Source organism: Talpa occidentalis, unplaced genomic scaffold (genome assembly GCF_014898055.3).
Source record: "Talpa occidentalis isolate TD23 unplaced genomic scaffold, MPIMG_talOcc4v2.1 talOcc4.2, whole genome shotgun sequence".
Taxonomy (NCBI): domain Eukaryota; kingdom Metazoa; phylum Chordata; class Mammalia; order Eulipotyphla; family Talpidae; genus Talpa; species Talpa occidentalis.
Window position 1 is genome coordinate 9165792 of NW_023602073.1, and position 20173 is coordinate 9185964.

Here is a 20173-nt window from a genome sequence, read left to right on the forward strand (position 1 = left end):
GTCAAAGGCTAAAATAATAAAAAATAATAATATTTATCAAATATTATGTGCAATGTGCCAGTTGTTTTACATATATTGACACTAATCTCTCTGACTTCACAATTCAACTTGGTATTTTTTTAAAAGACTTATTTTATTTATTTATTTGTATAAGAATTGGGGTATAGGCCAGAGATGTGGGGTTGAGAGAATTCACCAGAGGCAGTGGGGAACAGAACAGGTAGATCTACTGAAATACACTGCTGAGGGGAGCAGCAGGTGAGACAGAGGTCTGCTGCACCATGTAGGTCAGCTCCCTGGCCAGGGTCAAACTCATGCCACAGTAGCTGATGATAGCTTGATAGCACACAGACTTTAACCCCTGCTCCAACACAGAGGCCCCACAGTTAGGTATTATACCAGTTTCACAAATTAAGAAAAAAATTTTTGGAGAGTTTTAGCTATTGATAACATATTTGCTAAAATCCAAAGTATATTAATGTATGTATGTAAGTATGTATACGTACATATATATACATACATATATGTGTATATATCCTATAGTGCACCAATCATAAATCTCCCCCCCATAGGACAAGATACCTGAATTACCAACTGATATAATTGGTAATTAATTAAAAATTAATTAAAAGATACCCATGTGTAAGTCAAGTATGGCTTCTCCAAAATATTTGTCACTATGCATCCAAGGTCTAAACTTAACCAAAAATTTCAGCTACAACAATCTTAAAGTTCTGAGCAAAAGCAGTGGCTTTTTGGCTTGCTCCTCAGCTCCTTCAATCAAGCACAGCAGTTTCCCAAAGAATAATTCTATCTGGGGAAAATTTGTCTCAAGTGCCCCTGGTTGAGGATGACAGTGTCTCCATTATAATAGTTTTAGTAATTCTAAGTGAATTTGAAAATATTTATGAAGAGTCATGTTCAAGCATGAAAACTCCTCTACACTTTATATTTGAAAAACCCAGACTTATGACCAACTATAATCCCTATGAGATAGACTAAAAAAGCTAACAGAGTAATCACTGTTTCCGTTTACAAGATTTAAATTAACTGGAATGCTCTGAGTATGATGGAAATGAGCTGTTTTGATAAATTTTTTTTCTGCTTAACCTGAAGTCAACAAAACACTTTGTATTCTAACCCCACGGAAAACCTTTAATTGCTTTGCTCTTCTTTTCTTACTATATAGAGAACTGAATGTAATTTGATTTTTTTTCTAATGATTCAGTATTTTTCAGTGTCTTGGGGCATCCTGTTCAACATCATTTCACAGCATCTACCTACGGTCTGGTATACACATAGAGGTGTATCTGTAGATATGTAGGGGAGAAAAATATTCAAAGTTTATATCGATGACCTTCATAATAAGAAGTGTTAATTTATGACTTGCCTCTTATGGAAGGAGGGACAGATTAAAACTTCAAGTAATGAGGGTATATGTTCATGTAAGTTTATCACTCTGTTTTCATCCCTTGTCCATTAAGATATACAACATTTCCAACTCTTAAAAATCAGTCTATGCCAAGGGATTTATTTTGAAAGTTTTGTGTAACATTGCTGATGGCTTTGTGAAGCTCTTACCAATTCTCATTTAAAATTGCTATAAACAAAGATACATATTCATAGGATAACTAGTCTGAGTGAGTCCGTCTGTGATCACAGAGGCAAACTCTCACCCCCGCCACCCACCCCAGCATCTCTGCCTGTACCCCAGCGCTTGTATGCATAAATATTTTTTAAAGATTTATTTATTTATGCATACAAGCGCTGGGGTACAGGCCAGAGGTACGTGGGGTGAGAGGATTCATCAGTGACAGAGTGGGGAACAGAACAGGCAGATTGACTGAAATACACTGCTGAGAGGAGCAGCGGGCGAGACAGGAGAGGTCTGCTGTGCCATGTGGGTTGCTCCCTGGCCAGCTGGGGATCGAACTCATGCTACAGAGGCTGCAGATTGCTTCATAGTGCGGTGCTTAACCCCTTGAGCCATCAGGGAAGCCCACTAGTATGCATAAATAATAAATCTTTAAAAAAAAAAAAAAAGAGGCAAACTTTCACATACAAGGAGATTGAGATGATCAACCCAGTTTCAAAGAAAAGCTTTGAACCATATGGGAACATTATCATATATCTGCTCCCCATGTAACAGCCATATGATTATTTCTGTAGGATTATTATTATGGAACTTAATAGCACCTGACACCCATTACTCATTTTCTGCATGTTTCCGCTTTCTTTTTTTTCAATTTTTTTAAACTTTATTTTTGCATACAACTAGGGTATACAGCCCAGAGGTGTGGGGGGTGACAGGATCCACCAGAGACAGAGTGGGAAACAGAACAGGCAGACTGACTGAAACACACTGCCGAGGGGAGCAGCAGGCGTGAGGAATTCCCCATTTCCATTTCCATTTTTGTTAATTTCCCGGTGTCTTTTGACTAGTTGGATCCTGCTATGTGGAAACTATTCTTCAAATTCTACCTTTTTCTCACTTCCCTCTTTTTCCTCTGACCACATCTTGGTCCTCCACAGTACTTCTTCTCTTTAAGCTCTGTGCAGATTACTATCCCCAGAGTTTCATCCTCAACTCTTGCCCAAGTCTTCCCCCATTTCTTCCTTCAGTTATGTGGATCGATTTCCCAAACTCTCTCCGCCACTGATTCACTGAAACTCTGAGTGCAGTGTCTTTACTGAGCTCCAATGCATAAATCTAACCGCCTCCTGGGCCAGGCTACCAGAGTTCCAGATGCATAAATCTAACCACCTCCTGGGCCAGGCTACCAGGGTATTCTGTGACCTCAAAGTTAATAAAACAAAAAGCAAACTCATTCATTAATATTTTCTTTTCTCAATTAATGGGGCCAGCCTTTCACCTAATTGTGGATCAATTCCCTTGAATCTCACTTTTTCCTTAACCAATTTGATATAACTTTGATATAATCAATTTTGGCTGGCACACATATAGCAAATCCGTTCATTCCTCTAATCTGAAGTGCACCCATCCTTCAGTCACAGCCCTCCCTCTGGCTTTCTCCTTCCAGGGACTCATTGTCCCTGGGGAATCCTCCCAAAACACCAATTTGAACTATCATGGCTCTTTATTTGTGGACCATCCTCCCCCTGCACGATAAAGCAGAGAATATTTTTCAGAGCTCATCATGTCCTTCATATCTGGCCTTAACCTGTCACCCCCAGACCTTCTGTCTATGTTTCTACCAACCAGCAACTGCTCCCTCTTGTTGAGCTCATTCCTGACTATGTCTTCCACCTGGAACTCCCACTCAAACCTCATGATTTCTTGTCCTCTCTTGCATAGCATTTATTAGCTTGCATAATCATCGTTAATGTATACATCTCAACCACATTGTGTGGCCACTGTTAAATGACCTGCGCCACTAAGGTCAGAGATCATGGTGCTCTCACCATTGTATCTGCCCTGCTGGCATAGCAGTTATACTTAGTAGGTGCTCAACAAATATATTGGCATCAGACTTAGAGGTGAAATCAGCCCAAATGAGATAACAGGTGTGGTCCACTTAACTGATCTTCATTGCCTACCCCTATTCAGTGATGTCCCCCCCCAACAAAAGGGACAGGTGATTCCTATTTTCTTTATTCATCCCAGGAGGATAAACTGCATTATACAGCTGTAAACCTGACAAAGATTCTAAGGGTCTACTATGTTGTTCTGATCCAATCTTCCTTGTCTCTCCTGTTGCTCTTTCTCTAAACCTGCCGGCCCTTTTTCAAAAGTGAAAATACCACGAAGCATTTCTGTAATAATATGGTGTATATTATCACATTAGCTACAGTTATAATAAAAGCAGCTACATAATCAGATTATACTTTGCCTCATAACCATAGAAATAATGGTGCTTTATCAGGAAATTTTTATAACCAAATGGAAATTCACTAATGCAATAGGAAGTTATCAAACGTAATATAATTCAGGAACCTCAAACTGCGGTATCTCAGTAGGTGAAAGGAAAAAATCTATTTTATTGTAATGAAACTCTTAACAGAGACATGCTTATTATTTTTGCAAAAATGCTCAACATATGTTCTTTTTCTCCTTTGTATAATCATTTCTTATTTTGTTTTGTCTTCACTTGGATGCTTTTTGTGAGAAGCCTCTTTGGATATCACAAGAAAATAAAAGCAATCAATGTCCAGGGGGTTATTAAATTGAAGAAATCACCCAAAGTTCTAAAATAGACTCATATACTTTCAAACAAGCTTCAGAAGGGAATCCATAAATCTAATACACACAGCAAAATATTGTTATGCCCCTGCATTGTGGAAAGTGACAGACTGTTTCCTCGCATGCACAAGCTAATGAGCAGCAATATATGGCACATGACAAGCAGCCACACTCAAAATCTCTCCAAACTTTCCCCTCAAATTCAACCCAAAAATACAAACAAGTTTGCAAAGTCTAGGTAGTTGCAATTTTGACCTTACTGAAAACAATGGTCTCATGACCATAACATCAAGTAGAAACAATTCGACAGGGTTTCTGCTTCCTGATAAATCAAATTCTTGCTGGAATCCAAAGGAAGAAAGAAAAATGACTTTTTACTTTCTCCAAAATTTTCCCTTAATCCAGAATTAGAGAAAGAGTGATGAAAAGGGCATGATAGAATTGTAGTTTAAATATATATATATATATATATATATATTCCCTGTACACACACGTAACGCCTCAAGCATAGCATAGCATAGCATAGCAACCATCCCATACTGGGTAGGTTCTTCACCTGTTCTAGCAGCCATGCTGTCTTCATGCTCTCTGCTGTTCCATGTCGCCGGACTCGGTCGCGCTCCACCACACTCCTCCTTCCTCTGCACCACACCACCACGCTGCACGCCGCTGTGCCACCCTTATAACCCCCAGCCTTGGTCCAGGTGAATCCCATCTACCTATGCCCACACCCTACTCCAGGTGCCGCCATCAGGCATGCATTCAGGACTACAAGGATCCATCATCTCTCCTGATGGCGGGAGGGCAGAAAAGCCTGATACTTTTTACCTTATCCTACAACACACTTGTAACTAGATAGCATATATATGCATGTTTTATTATAACTATATATAATATTAGGAATAGATGTGCGATTGTATGAGTTGATGTGTGTATTAGGAATATTTATGTTTTAGAAATGATACATATATATACACACCCCGCTGGTGAGCTCTCTCATTCTTTAAAAAGAAAATGCTCGGGCCTCCCCGGTGGCGCAGCAGTTGAGCACTGGGCTGCGAAGCTGCCCGCAGCCTCTGCAGCACCAGTTCCATCCCGGGTCACTGGCGAGGGTCCCACATGGCCCACAGACCTCTCCTGCCGCCCGCTGCTCCCCTCAGCAGTGTACTTCGTCCGTCTGCCTGTTCTGTTCCCCGCTCTGGCTCTGGTGAATCCTCTCACCCTCCCGCGCTTCTGACTGTACCCAGTGCTTGTATAAGTAAATAAATAAATCTTTAAAAAAAAAGAAAATGCTCATTTAAATTATCTTCTCAAAGACCTACTCTACTGAGGTATGCCCACATCTCTTTCTGATCTGAAATCCCAACCACTGGGGAACAGACAATGATTAGATAATTGTGAGCAATGAAAATGCACTTAACTACTCATTTTGGCCACTTGGCATTATTGGCAGTATTCTAACTTTTTATATTCAGGTTTATATTCAGTTTTGTTTTCGACCAAATATTCCCACTTTTCAGACTCATATCTGGTGAGAATATGGGGAACTGAGCCATGTACACCAGTCCCTTAGTTCCCCCTTCACGGGTGCCATGTTCATCCCTCCAGAATGTGACACATATACAATCACTTGCAATTTTTACAATCACACTTTCCAAATATAGTACACAACCATTTTCACTCTGTTAATTCTATATGGCAGGACAGAAATTGACGAGGTTGTGGGAGGGCACAGGAAGATATAGGAGCTGTTTTAGGGTACGGACAGGTGGTTTTAATTTAAAATTACATATCCTGGGAAGATATTATCTTGGTCTGCAGTTTGAGGACAAAGCTAAAGGAATAAACAAACCCTGCAGGAAGCATCTTTCATATGCAGGATTAAGGTAGAAAAATAGTGTTCTGTTCCACGGAGCCATCTCTTCATCCTAGCAGGTGGGAATAACCAAGTTTCCAGAAACGTGTCTTATGCCTCCATGACTGTTCTAACTGGTCAGGTTCTTCTCCATTCCACTTCTTACTGTTGCTTCAATCAATTAAATCTGTTCTCGCCAGATATGGATTCCCTACCCTCCTTTACCTATACCTTTGATGATACTGTTTCTCAAAGCATCATGTGTGAAAGAAAACTCAGGAAGAATGCTGATGATATATGTCACATGACGTCGCACATAAATGACATTGACCTGATACTTCAACATAACAATTTGATGAGAGGAGAGACATGTAATGATATCTTCCCCTTTTGGTAATATTCACTTCTTTAAACTCTTAACCCTTGAGTTTCAAAAGTTTTTTATGAGTTAAGATCACAGGTATACAATGCACAGGAGCACAGACTTCCTTTTCCCTGTGTATCTGTATTTGTGCAGCACAAATTCCTTAAGTACAGAAATAACCCTTGGGGAATTGCTACTTGTTATCAACAACCCAGAGATACATTTACAGACTCTTCAAGTTGGAATCGGGCTCATGAATTTTCCAGGACCCAAAACCTTGTGTATTTTATTTAAACTGTTCAATTTCCTCATTTGTAAAAGAGGGCTAGTAATAAAAATAATAGCTTTATGGGTTTATTATAAACTTTGTTTTTTAATGTGTGCTTGTTACAGTGCAGGGCATCTAAAGAGTAAATGTTGATTATCACAAAAAATTAAATAATGTATCGCTAGTTAATAATGACTACTATTCACAGTTAACAATTAATATAAAGAATAAATACACCAGTAATATGATTTTGTTTAAATTTCAGAATTATCACAAAGGATTAATTTGGAATAATCATTCCAAAGAAATAAAAAAATCAGTCACTGCCAGATCTGTCTATGGATACCAACAGCTTCATAGAGCCACATATCCTGTAATGATTTCCCATCATTTCTACTGTATCTGTTCCACTGCAAGAATGTTGTCAATGGATCCATGTTATATCTGAACCCAAGCTCCCCGTGGCCCCCTGGGATCTTTAATCATTGGGTTTATAATAAGCACAAGCCTCTAGGATAGAGGAAATACTAGCTCTTTTCTTGCTAAAACTAACAGTATATTTTTCTACTTCCAAAGAAGATAGGCCCATGTATGGCAGGAAGACCATGCACAGCAGCAGGTATGTGGATCAGCTTCACCTAGAAGATGATTTGGTTGTGGGAATAGGAGTACGGTGCAGAGGTTGGACATGTCCTAGGGTCACAGACCCCTGCCAAGACTGGTTCTTGGAAGATGAGCCATATAGGGGGAGGAAAGTGAAAAGCATCCTATACAGAGCATGGAGGAGGCAAATAAGATGGTGTTACTATACATCATCAGTTGAGCAGATTCTACAGCTGAGAAAGGTTCTGATGAAAAGGTAGACAGGGCCTCCCTGGTGGCGCATGGGATTAAGACGCAACCTATGAAGCTGTCCACAGCCTCTGCTGCATGAGTTCGATCCCCGGCCGGCCAGGGAGCAACCCAAATGGCGCAGCAGACCTCGCCTGTCTCGCCCGCTGCTCCCCTCAACAGTGTACTTCAGTTAATCTGCCTGTTCTGCTCCCCACTCTGTATCTGGTGAATTCTCTCACCTCCCCACACCTCTGGCCTGTACCCCAGCTCTTTATGCATAAATAAATCTTTAAAAAAAAAAAAAGGTAGACAGACAGGGGCAGGCATTGTGTAGTTAAGCTACTTTTATAATGTGACCAAGTAGGGAGGGTTAGTACTTGGATCTTAGCCTCAAATTTGGGGCACTTTGGAGATCTTCTGATGTGACTTCAGATGCTTCCCTAGATGAGTGTGGAAGCAAATATCTGTACAGCAAATTTAATCATCCACATTGATCATTCTGAGAACATGGCCCACCAGTGACTAAGAATGAGTCTGGATTCCAAAAAATATGGTGGAAAATAATTCCTAAATCATAATGCTGGGACATCCATTTGGCATCACATGCTCTACTGATGTGAAACAGATTTTTCCTTCTTTACCTGAAAATATACATATATAAAAATATGTATTACATGTAATATTTAACACTACATATAATATATAAATGTATAATACATGCCATATATAAAATATATAAAAATCAAATGTGTAATCTATAAAGTATATATAAATTATATAACATATAATGTAAGATATAAAATATATGTAGGCATTCATGCTATTTTTCATCACTTTACCTTAATTACATATGGTGTCTTAGTTTCTTGTCCTGCCATAGTATTTCTACTGTAATTTTTTTTTTAAAGACAACTGTGGTTCTCTGAAGGGCTTCCTAACATTTTATGGTTCTTTTGTTTGTAGGAAAGAAAACAGAAGTGAAAGTTCAGAGAGGACTTCACATTGGTGGAATCAATATATACATATATTGAGCTATGTATCTCAGTTTACCTATCTATAAAAGAGAACTAATAATGTTGTACTACACCTGCAAGGAAATATAAATTCAATAAGCCTTTTAAGTCTCTGCTTTGTTTCCTTCAAGGTAAAGACACTATGCAAATATGAAGTAATTTTATCTTTGTGCCTCATCATCTGAGCTAATTTTAAATGTAGAAAAGTAATGTCAAATAACCTAATGGATATTGGAGTAGAACTACAGTTTGAATTTGTTGCTTTACCATCTATGTTGGCAAGTGAGAATAAAATAAGCATACAGGAGAAATAGATGGCAGATACTCTGATTAAATTATGTCACCAATTTTGCAACCTAGAAATAATATCTAATAATAAAATAGCGTAGTTCTTGATTCCACCAACTTCTAAAATAAAAACAACTCTCACCAAGGAGGCTAGATAAAAATGAAGCAATACTTTTTAAAAATAGGCTCAATTCTACTTCTCAAAATCATGCTATCCTGATTATCAGTCAGTGGCATCATTTTTCAGTACTTAAAACATGTCATTAGCAACAGTAAAAATGTCAAGAATCTCATATTGATATTGATCCATTTTGGTGGCATAGTCAAGATTCTCCTGCAAGGAGAGCTTACTCTGTGTCTCAGATGCCTGATCCGTACGATGAACCAGAAAGGTTCTGTGACTTGTCCAAAACCATGGGCAGGTCAGGAACAGTGCCACACCGCATGAGCTTCTAATTCACATTTCATTCCTTGCAAATTTATTTTAAACAAGTCTCCAGTCTCTTAGCCCAAGGACAAATATCTGAGCTTTTGCAAGCTTATCTGCAAAACCTAATATGAAGCTCATCTCAATATACAATTATAAACCAATCCTTTATGTTGGTGTGGTATTGTGCAATTTTTAATGCTTTGCAAAATGTCTCTCATTTACCTCCCTCAAAGCAGGAGAGCACCTTATTTGTCTCTACTTTCCTTGACCTGGTGCAATGTACCAGGAATATTGCAAACATTTAAAAAGATAACAATTATTACTATTAGTTAGTTAGGACCCTAAATCATTACATTTATTAGAGACCAGATTTTAACTCGGTTTTGAATATAGACTTCTGTGATAAGAAGTATTTATTTTAAGATAATACCAAGAAGACCAACATGGTCAAATACCAAATGTCTTCTGGAGTTCAGGACAAGGCAAGAGTGCTGACAATTGCTAGAAGATCTGGTTTTAAGCATAAGTAACAAATACTTGAAGCCTCATTTCCTCATCTAGCTATCTCCAGAGACTGGTGTGAAGAGCTGAGATAATGCGGGTGAAATTAATCCACAAATGATAGATAGAACTTACTCATGTAAGATTTTAATACCTTCTCAGCCATACATATTTACAATGAAAAAGAGAGAAATAAGTTGAAGTAAAATTTAAAAAAGGAAAAAGAGTAGAATTACTGATATATTAATAAATCTCTGAAGGTTTCTTTGATAGCGTTCTTTATTGATACATTCTACTGGCTAACAAACATTTATTATAGGATATTTCTCATCTCTAAACTGAGGTCTTCATCATGAAATAATATACGGAACATCATAACCAACTTGTTTAGATCACTGATTAAGCAACTTCAAGGTCCCTTTAAGAAAACCCAAATTATACTGTAATTTTAATATTTGCATTTGATTCTTGGTATGTAATAACTGAAGGGGAGAAAAATAATTTCCCTCTATCCTTCTAGGTCCTTGCTTAAGACTTTCCTCTCCCACCCCATAATAAAAGACATATTAATAAGAGAAAAACAAACCAATTATGCATACCAACTTTTTACATGGGAGAAACCAAAGGAAATTGAATAACTCCCAGACTGGTTCAAGTCACCACCTTAAATACTTCCTTCACCCAAAGAAAAAGGACGTTGGTTGGGGTAGACAGTTATGAAGGTTATCAGGCAAAGCACAATTGATGAGGTTCTGGTTGTTATGCAGGTTTAAGACTTTCTAGAGATCTGGTCACCAACTTTCTAGGAGAAAAGGGGAAGGAGATTTCCCTTATAAATGTTAACATCATTTCCAAAAGGGTAAGTTCTACTTGATTTTCAGAGCTTTTCCAAGTAACTGGTTGTTACTTAAAAACAACCAGTTCAAAAGAAACCAGTTCAAAATCCTTATACTAATGGGGAATATTTGGAGTGGGGTGGTATATTCTGCTTTACTTTAGTTCTATCTTTGAAACTTTAAACAAGAGGTTTCATAATCTAAAGGTCAAATAAGTAAACTGCTCCATGTCTCACTGAAGCTGTCTTTCCTTCCTGAGAACTGATCAGTTCGTTAAACAGTTGCCTGACATTCCTAGAGACAGTCTTGCTGGTGGACTGCCCCAAAGCTAGGCCTATGTGGTACAGGCAATGAGGTATTTAATGAGCCATTTCTTTTTTTTTTAAATAATAAATTTTATTTTTATATTCCCCATACAATTGCAACCCCCCCATTCTGATCCCAATCCCTCCCCTCCCGTCGCCCACCCCCCAAAAAGTGTCTCTGGTTCATAGTTTTTTGTTGATTTTGATTTTCACGTTCTTATAGTTACTCATTTTCCTGGTCCCTTATTTAAGTTTTCTAGATTCCTGCTATGAGTGAGACCATCCGGTATTTTTCTTTTTCTTTTTGGCTTATTTCTCTGAGCATGATCCCTTCCAGCGCCATCCATGTTGCTGCAAATTACATGTGTTTATCTTTTTTGAATGCTGAGTAATATTCCATGGTGTATATGTACCACATCTTCTTGATCCAGTCATCTATTTTTGGGCAATTGGGTTATTTCCAAAGCTTAGCTATTGTAAACAGTGCTGCTATAAACATAGGGGTGCAGGTGCTCTTTGGAATTGATGTTTCTGTGTCCTTTGGGTAGATACCTAGGAGTGGAATTGCTGGATCATATGGAAGCTCTATGTTTAGTAGGTCCAGAAATCTCCACACAGCTCTCCATAGTGGTTGGACCAGTTTGCACTCCCACCAACAGTGCAGGAGAGTTCCTTTTTCTCCACATCCTCGCCAACATTTGTTGTTGCTAGTTTTTTTAATATGTGCCATTCTCACTGGTGTGAGATGGTATCTCATGGTAGTTTTGATTTGCAATTCCCTGATGACAAGTGATGTTGAACATTTTTTCCTACGCCTGTTGGCCATTTGCATTTCCTCTTCAGAGAAGTTTCTTTTTAGCTCTTCTGCTCATTTTTTCACTGGATTATTTTCTTTGTTGTTGTTGAGTCTCATCAGCTCTTTGCAGATTTTTGTGATCAGTCCTTTATCATTAGTGTTGTGTGCAAAAATGTTCTCCCAGTTGGTGGGGTTTCTCTTTGGCTTTGTTATTGTCTCTTTTGCTGTGCAGAAGCTCTTTAATTTAAATGAGGCATTTCTAAGCAAACAAAAGAAAAACAATTGTTAACAATTGGAGCAGATTATAAATAAAATGAACAAATATTAGGTGCTTACTGACAGCCATTTTTATCATCATTACATTCTGGAAATATGGTTATTTAAGTTTAAAAGCTTATTATTTAAGATTAAATTGCATGTCATGTGTCTTTTCATCAATTACAGAAGTTACTGTTTTATTTCAGTGCTTTTGGAAATGTGTTTCATCTTCAGATAGATTCATAGAATAAATACAAGTTATTGATAAGATGACAAAATGATAAAAATTTCTAAAACTAATGGAAAAAGATGGATCCAAGCAGAAAAGGAATTAATAAGATGGGACTGAATGACTGATGAAGATTATTATAAAATTTCATGACTTTTTGTTTGGAACATTGTTGGTTCTTTAGTGTTTTGTCTTTTAAGATTAAGGAAATTTTTTTTTTTCTTTATCTATGACAGAGCATTTTGGGGGGAATAAACTTTTGTGAAAAAAGATGAAACAATCACTTTTTCTCCTTCTGCATCCCTCCACAATTAGAATAAAGACATTTGGTTATTTCTGTGACATGCAACTTAATCTTAAATCATAAGCTTTTAAACTTAAATAACCAAATTTCCAGAATTGTAATGATGACATTACACCAAAAGACATGAAATTCCTAGAAACTTATACAGTTTCTGAACCACTTGTTAACAATATGCATCTATGCAAATATAACGTAAGAAGGTCTAGCATTATTTCTTTCCCAATGCTGCCTGGTAGTTGAACATGTCAAATAAGCCTAATCATTTTGGCATCTCTCTTTTACAAGGGGAAGAAAAAATCTTTAAAGAGGTTTCAAGTGCTTCAGAAAATCCCAAGTTTCTTTAAGGTCAGAAATACTTCATTTAGAATTTTATTTGGGGAAGTTTCTAGTAATATTAATTACATATGTTAATTAGAATTCTTAAACCATAGAAACATTCATTTCTAATAAACACTAAGAGGGTAGCTACTCTACTGCATTCTTTAGATTTAGAAATACATTTACAAATACATTTCATAATTCTGAGATTCATATGCTTCTCTATAGTACAATTTTTCAATATGGCTCAAGAACTGTGTATTCATAGACCCAAATATCTTTAGTTCTACATAGTAAGAAGCCAAAAATAAATAAGCTTGTATTTAATAATTAATGTTTCAGTAAGTTATCTTATTTGGAAATAAATGATCTCGATAGTCAATGAGTTGCTCGTCTTTTAATTAACTTAGCAAAACCTTAAAGTTTCAAGTTATCAAAAAGATCCTGGCAGTTATTTTAAGTAGGGATATCACAACACAAAAATAGCTTAAAAGTTTAACGAAAAACTCTATACCCCTCTCATCTTAAATCACTTGCTCACAACAATTATATATTTAAGCTATTCATGAAAAACTTGTGCCACATTAGACAAAGTCACCACCAACCCAAGCGATATTCCTCACTGGCAAATTTTGTGTCAGAAATAATGAGAATTATTTGAGTAGTAAATATACCCAGATAGAATAAAACCTATATGTCTATATCACATGCCTATTTGAATGAAACCATTAAATTTAAACTAGTTTTTACTTAATGAATATTATCTCAAACCACATGACCTTGAAAAACATTCGGGTGAATTTCTATGATTCTGAGTGGTTTGGAAAAGCCAATCCACACAAGCTTTTGTGCTCCACACCAACCAGATAGGGCTCTCTTACAAATTGATTTCAACAAAAACCATCAGTAGTAGAAAATTACCATTTATACATAATATACACATAAAGACACACACATATAAACATATAGACACAGAGGGCATATAACTTTTGTTCTCAAATTTATGAATCAGATTCAATAATGCAAACCCACTAATTAATAAATAGCACTTAGATACAGATTGTTTATGGCAGTAGGAATGTTTATCTGCTCAGATAGTTAACAGGTATTTAGTAATATTTGTAGAGAAGACCCTTGTCCAATTTCCAAATAACTCCCTTTTTTATTTTCCTGATGAGAGTCATCTTCCTAAAATTTGTATTTCAAAAAATGGCTCTTAGAAAGACCTGGATGAAAATTTACATCTCAAAGGTATAGATAATATACCCACTTTTTATTTTTCCAAGACACTTTGCCTATCATCAAAGGTCTAAAGTAATTAATGTTTAAATTTTCCTTCTTTTTCTTAAGTGCAGGATGATTATTTCCAAAATCATAGTATTTTACTCTAGCTACAAGAATTTTAAATGAATAAGGGGTAGTTAGGGATAGGTAAAGTAGATGGGTTTTTAAGTGTTTCTAGAATTGCCTTTCTACTCTTTAAAAAACTTGCAATACAAAAAAATTTACAAAAAAAAAATGTTTTTAAGTCTAAATGATAATCACAGGGCTGATCTACCCAGTCAACTACCCTGATTTTCAATTTGGTCCTTTATATCAGACTTCTATTCCAATTTAAACAGAAGTCAAAAGATATCTATGTTCCAGAACTTCAGAGTTTAATGCAGTTTTGCTTTGTAAAACTGTATAAAGCATTCAGCAAAGACTTTTGAATCCTCTCTTTTATTTTTTCTGAGTTTACAATTCAACCTTGAACCAATTCATGTTAGGGGAAATAAACCTCTACTATTGCTTCTATCAATCCCTGAATATCAGCTTCCAGATTATCCATTTCCTTTGGACCTGGGGAAAATTGTAGTAATGCTTTTCCTTTGTAATAGTAGTTTTCTCCAAGGGGCCAAATGGTTTCTCTGATAACTACTGTATCATCATGATTGGGAAGAACACACATTAGGTTCCTGTGACTGAGGTTGTGAACATCTACCAAGCTTTCTAACTCTTCTCTAAATTTGGCAACAATCTCTGACAGTTAGAGGTAAAAGAGCTTTGCAATTTCATCTCGTTTAAGGAATCCTTCAGGTCACCCACCATATTCCTTCATGTCTTCTTTTCAATTTGATCAAATTCCCAGGTACCAAATAGTGAGTTCACTGAGATGAGAGCTTTCTAAAAACTTTTTCTAGATGTTTCTCCAAATCAAAAAATCCATTTTCTGTCCATTGATAGGCTTTATCTTTGATGGTATATTTATCTCAATAGTGACTCAAACATATAAATTTCTTTATGGATTAACCTTGGATGCAAGAGTTATCCTCAAAAAGTATGCAAGAGAGTATCTCTCACAAAATCCAGAAGTTCACTCCTATAGTCTATGAAAACAAAGACCTTCATTGTAACAGGCATTAGGTCAGATATGAGTATCAAAAAGAGAGTCTCTGGTTTCCCATGAGAATGTGAGCCACCCCCAGTCACAGATCTATTAACTTGCATGACAGGGCAGTGCTACTAGGGCGGAACTTTCCAGCACTAATAAGACCATGTAAGGTGTGTTGGGGTACAATGGAATAAGGCTAAAAACTAAGCCCCCACTCCTGACACAGCAGGCAGTTTTGGGGGAGGGGCTGGAATAGATAATGGAATGGATAAAGATGCCTTGGGGATAGGTCATAAAACCGACCACCACAGCCAGAAGTACCAGCCCTTTTCTAGGAAGGCAGGACCAGAGGCCAGAACATGTTTCTGAGTCAAAAGCCAGTACCATAGACCAGACATCCCAGCAGAAAACTGGTGCAAACTGGTGCCCCAAGTTAGAAAGGCTGAGAAAACTGAGTATCAAAGAGAGTCTCAAACCCTCCTTCACACACCAACTTCTCCATCACACCGGCTGCTTCCCTCAGCAGTGTATTTCAATAAATCCACCTATTCTGTTCTCCACTCTGTCTCTGGTGAATTTGCTCACCCCTGTGCCTCCAGTCTCACCCTGATCTTCTCCCCACAACAGGTTGAGATGACAAAGGATCAGGAGCCCTTATTACAAACTCTTCTGAGAGTGAGTGTGACAGATCCTGAGTCTAGAGAAAGAATTCACCAGAGAGCACTAAGTGTCATTGAACCAGGGGCTAACAAAGTATCTGTTATAGACAACCCTGATATAAAATGGGGTTGCCTGACTGTGGGTCCTCACCTGCATGCTTAAAGGGGGCTTATTAATGCTAAACTGCAGGCACACATGAAAGGTTAATAAAAGGTTTATTTACAAGGGAAGGGGAATGGGGAAATGAAAAACTCAGGGAGAAAAAGAGAGAGAGAAGTTTGTAAATGCGTCCTACCCGTTCCACTGACCTGGAATCCCAATGACCCATGGAGCTGGCAAGAAACCACACGCTGTCAGGCCAAGAGAACAACCCCCCAGCCACATGGCTGGTTAAATACTCAAACAGAGAACCTGGGTGCTTAACTCCGCCCTCAGGTCCTCACAACCCTCCCTTTGGGGATCATGGGATTTGTAGTTCCCAGCATTTTGATGGCGTGGGGGTGGAGTCCACAAAGCCTGTATGGAGTTTGCTCACGACATCCTTTCCCCTTAACAAATCCAGTGCAGGAAAGGAGACATTTGCCTGCCTCTGAGAAGGGAGTTAGGAGGAGATATTTCAAGAGCAGTTTCATGAGGAGTAAAGTGGAGGTGGAAGAGAGCAGCATCATAGCTTGCTCTGAGTTGGGCTCCATGGGGGCATGAGCACCAGGGTTACATTCCAACTGTGCACTCAGGCTATTGACCATCTCTCTCTGGGGAATCGTGACACAATCATTAGTCAGGATCTAGCGGGTTTTGTCTGGCCTGGCTGCGTGTGGTCAGTGTGGTGGGCTAAATTGTTTGGACAGAATTTTGGGGTAGGGATCACCAGGTCAGGATTTAGTCCACCTATTCCAACAAGACTTAGGACAGCTCTTAACCCCTGTCTCACAGTACCACCAACCAAAGAAAATTCTGTTTCAGGTCCATAGTCTATCAACTGTCAGCTAGATGCTTGCCAGCACATGCATCTTCTGACTGGTGAAAACAGAGAGAACACACTCACTGGTCAAAAAAAAAAAAAAATCAATGTCTCAAGTCATAGAACAAAACAAAAAGCAAACCTCATCTGGGCTATTGCTCTACTGACAAGTGACACAAGCTAGAGACAAAAGAAAATAAGAATCACCTCTGGAGCAAAGAGAAAACAAGATGATTCATAAAATATCTTTAGCAGAGTCGTTACACCTAAGGAACTTGTTCACACAAATATTTTGTCCTAGTAATTGCATTACAAAATGAAGCACGAGAGCTGACTTTGCAAAGAATTCTTACCCTTCACTGCCTTCTGCCAGTTTTCCAGGATCCCATCTGTAGGTTCCAGAGCCAGTTTGATGTCTCAGCAGTTTCCATCATAGGTTGCCAAACTGAAGGGGAGGGAAAATAATTTTCCTTTTACCTTTCTGGGTTCTTGCTTGAGATCCTCCTGTAATTAAAAAAAAAATAAAACAGATTAACAGGAAGACAACCAAGTTTAATAGCATGTATACTTGCTAAATACATGGGGAAGACTCAGAAAACTAAGCAAGTCCTGAATGGCCCAAGTCACCACCTTCAAGTGGAGACAAAAAATGTTGGGTTGGAGAGCCAGGCATGGGAAGTTGTCAGGCAGAGCACAGGAAATGAGTGTATGGGGTTGATATGCAGACTTAAGTGGTTGCCTTTTCCTTGGGTGAGAATTTCTAGAAATTTGGTCATCTTCCATCCACTTCTTGTTACCCAGAGGGAGACACCCTTACAAAAGATTTCTTATGTGAATACAAGACTCTTACTAAAGGGTAACTTCTATTTTCAGAGCTTTTCTTATATGTGCTATTTCTTAAAAATAAATTTTGAGGGCCTCCCCCGTGGTACAGCGGGTTGAGTGCCGCGCTGTGAAGCTGTCCGCAGGCTCTGCAGCACCAGTTCGATTCCCAGCCGGCCAGGGAGAAACCCACATGGCGTGGCAGATCTCTCCTGTCTCACCCCGCTGCTCCCCTCAGCAGTGTCTTAGGTCCGTCTGCCTGTTCTGCTCCCTCCTCTGTCTCTGGTGAATTCTCTCACCCTCCTGTGCCTCTGGCCTGTACCCCAGATCTTGTATAAATAAATAATAATAATAATAATAATAATAATAACTGTTGATAGCCAAAAAATTCTTACTGGAGCAAATTTGAGGGCGGAATATTTTGCTCCCCCTCATGATCAAGGATCGCAATTGGTAGCATAGTCAGCAGTATTTCCTGCCTGCTGTCACCCCATTTGGCTTTCATGTTTATTGTCAGACCAATCTAGAGCTTTCTTGGTGACTAGGTCTTATTCAAGACCCCTAGGACACAAGGGGTCTCGGATTTACTAAGATGGCACCATCACATACTTTACCAAGAATAAGAGGACTTACGATTAGAGACTTTAATGTGAATTCATTTCCTCAGGAATGAGGCTCTATGTAGTGAGGGTGTTACAGGGCAACCCCCATGTGAAATGGGTTGGCCTGACTGTGGGTCCTCACTCATGCGCATTTAAAAGGGGCTTATAATGAGACTCAATTGCGGGACATCCCTTCCCCCCAACAAGGGCACCTGGGTTTTGTATAGCAGGAGCACATGCCTTAAAGCATTGGCTTGTGAACAGTCTGTCTTTGGACTTGTTTTTTTGTTTTGTTTTGTTTTGTTTTCCTCAAAGGTGTTCTGGAAAGCAGAGCATGTGGGAGCATAATAAAAATGAGTCATAAGGGGGTGGAGGACCCCTCACTAGGGCACTGGAATTTAGAGAGAAATAGACTGTGTGAAGGTTACTGAAATTGCATTCTCACTGGTCCAGTTCTTATTCAGGGAAGTAGCAATAAAATAAAACAGTACACAGCTAGGAAGGATTATTTGTAGGGATAAATAAGACAGAGGACAGATGCATGTGCTATGTTTTTCCCATTGCAGATTAATAAAAGAGGCAATTATCTAATAAAAAATTTACTGTTAATTGCTACCAGATAAGTAGCGCTACTGTTAGTACCATTAAGTACTATTAGTACTGCAGAGATTTATTTCACCTTCCTCTGGAAATTTGACATCATTCCTGGCTTCTACCTCAACCCCCAATTATAATCCACTGGAAATGGAAAAGCGACAAGAGCCATTTAATGTGTCACAACACAGAGTGAGGGATAGAAGGGCTGGAAGGAGGCTTTTCAAAGAAAGTGGTAGAAATAGCACAATGTGATGATTACAGAATACATATTTTTTCTTCTTCCTCCTTTTTTTGCATGGGCTTATTTTGTTTTTGTTTTTTCTCATGTTAAGGCCAAAGCGTTCTTCCTAAAGGGTATGTTCTTTCAGGTTTATGACTAATGGAATTGCTCTAAATAACATTTTGATCTTGTAAGGTCACCCAGAGTGCTATACCTTTCCTTTAATGATTCAGGTCTGGACCAGGCATTTCCCAGAATTGAGATGGTAATGAAGTCATTAGTTTCTTCCTACTTGAAGCCCTGGCTAGAAAGCAGAATTCTATGGGCAAAGTCTGAGTGGGTTTTTTTCATAAATCTCACACCCAGCTGAGCTGTAACACCTGTTACATTTTCCCAGGAGCTTGAGCCATATGACCATTTCCAATCTATTTGCTCTTCTTCTTCCACAGGACACTGACAAAGGCAGGGGTCCCTGTTTTCTAAGGCACTGCTAATTGAAAATCTCTGGCTGGTGCAAATGTGAACTCAAACCCACAAGAGTTCCAAATAAGGCCCCAATGATTATTTCCTCCTCTTTTAAAAAATAGCCTTTATAATGCAGGTTATACAAGATTAATTTGTTTGAGGGAAAAATAGTCATTGAACCTCTTGCCCCCAATAAACTTTTACTTTTCATGCAGTTTTCTTTTTTTAAAGAAAGAAAAGGGAGAGAGGAAAATAATAAAACCCAGAGATCAGCTAACCCTACAAGCCCTGTGTTTGTAAGACTTGAAGGGTGGGGGTAGGATAGTATTTGCTTTTGTTGTGTGCTTTTGAAATCTTCTCGATTTTATTAATTTTGGACACAGAATTGAGAACAAAGTTGAGTCAGATGATTGAGCAAATGTAAAGTGAATACATTGGCCGTGACTAGGTAATAAAACTATTTTACAAAAGTGAATGATTAGAGGAAGAAATTCTTGTGTAGGATCCTTGAAAAGAAAAAGAAAATGCATTGACAGAAAAGATGTGCATTTCTGGCCTAGGTAGTCTGTGAGAAAAGAGTAGGGCTAGGTGATTCTGCTAGCACATCTCCAATGCCATTTGAGACACACACACACACACACACACACACACACAATAAAAAATAAAGTTGAT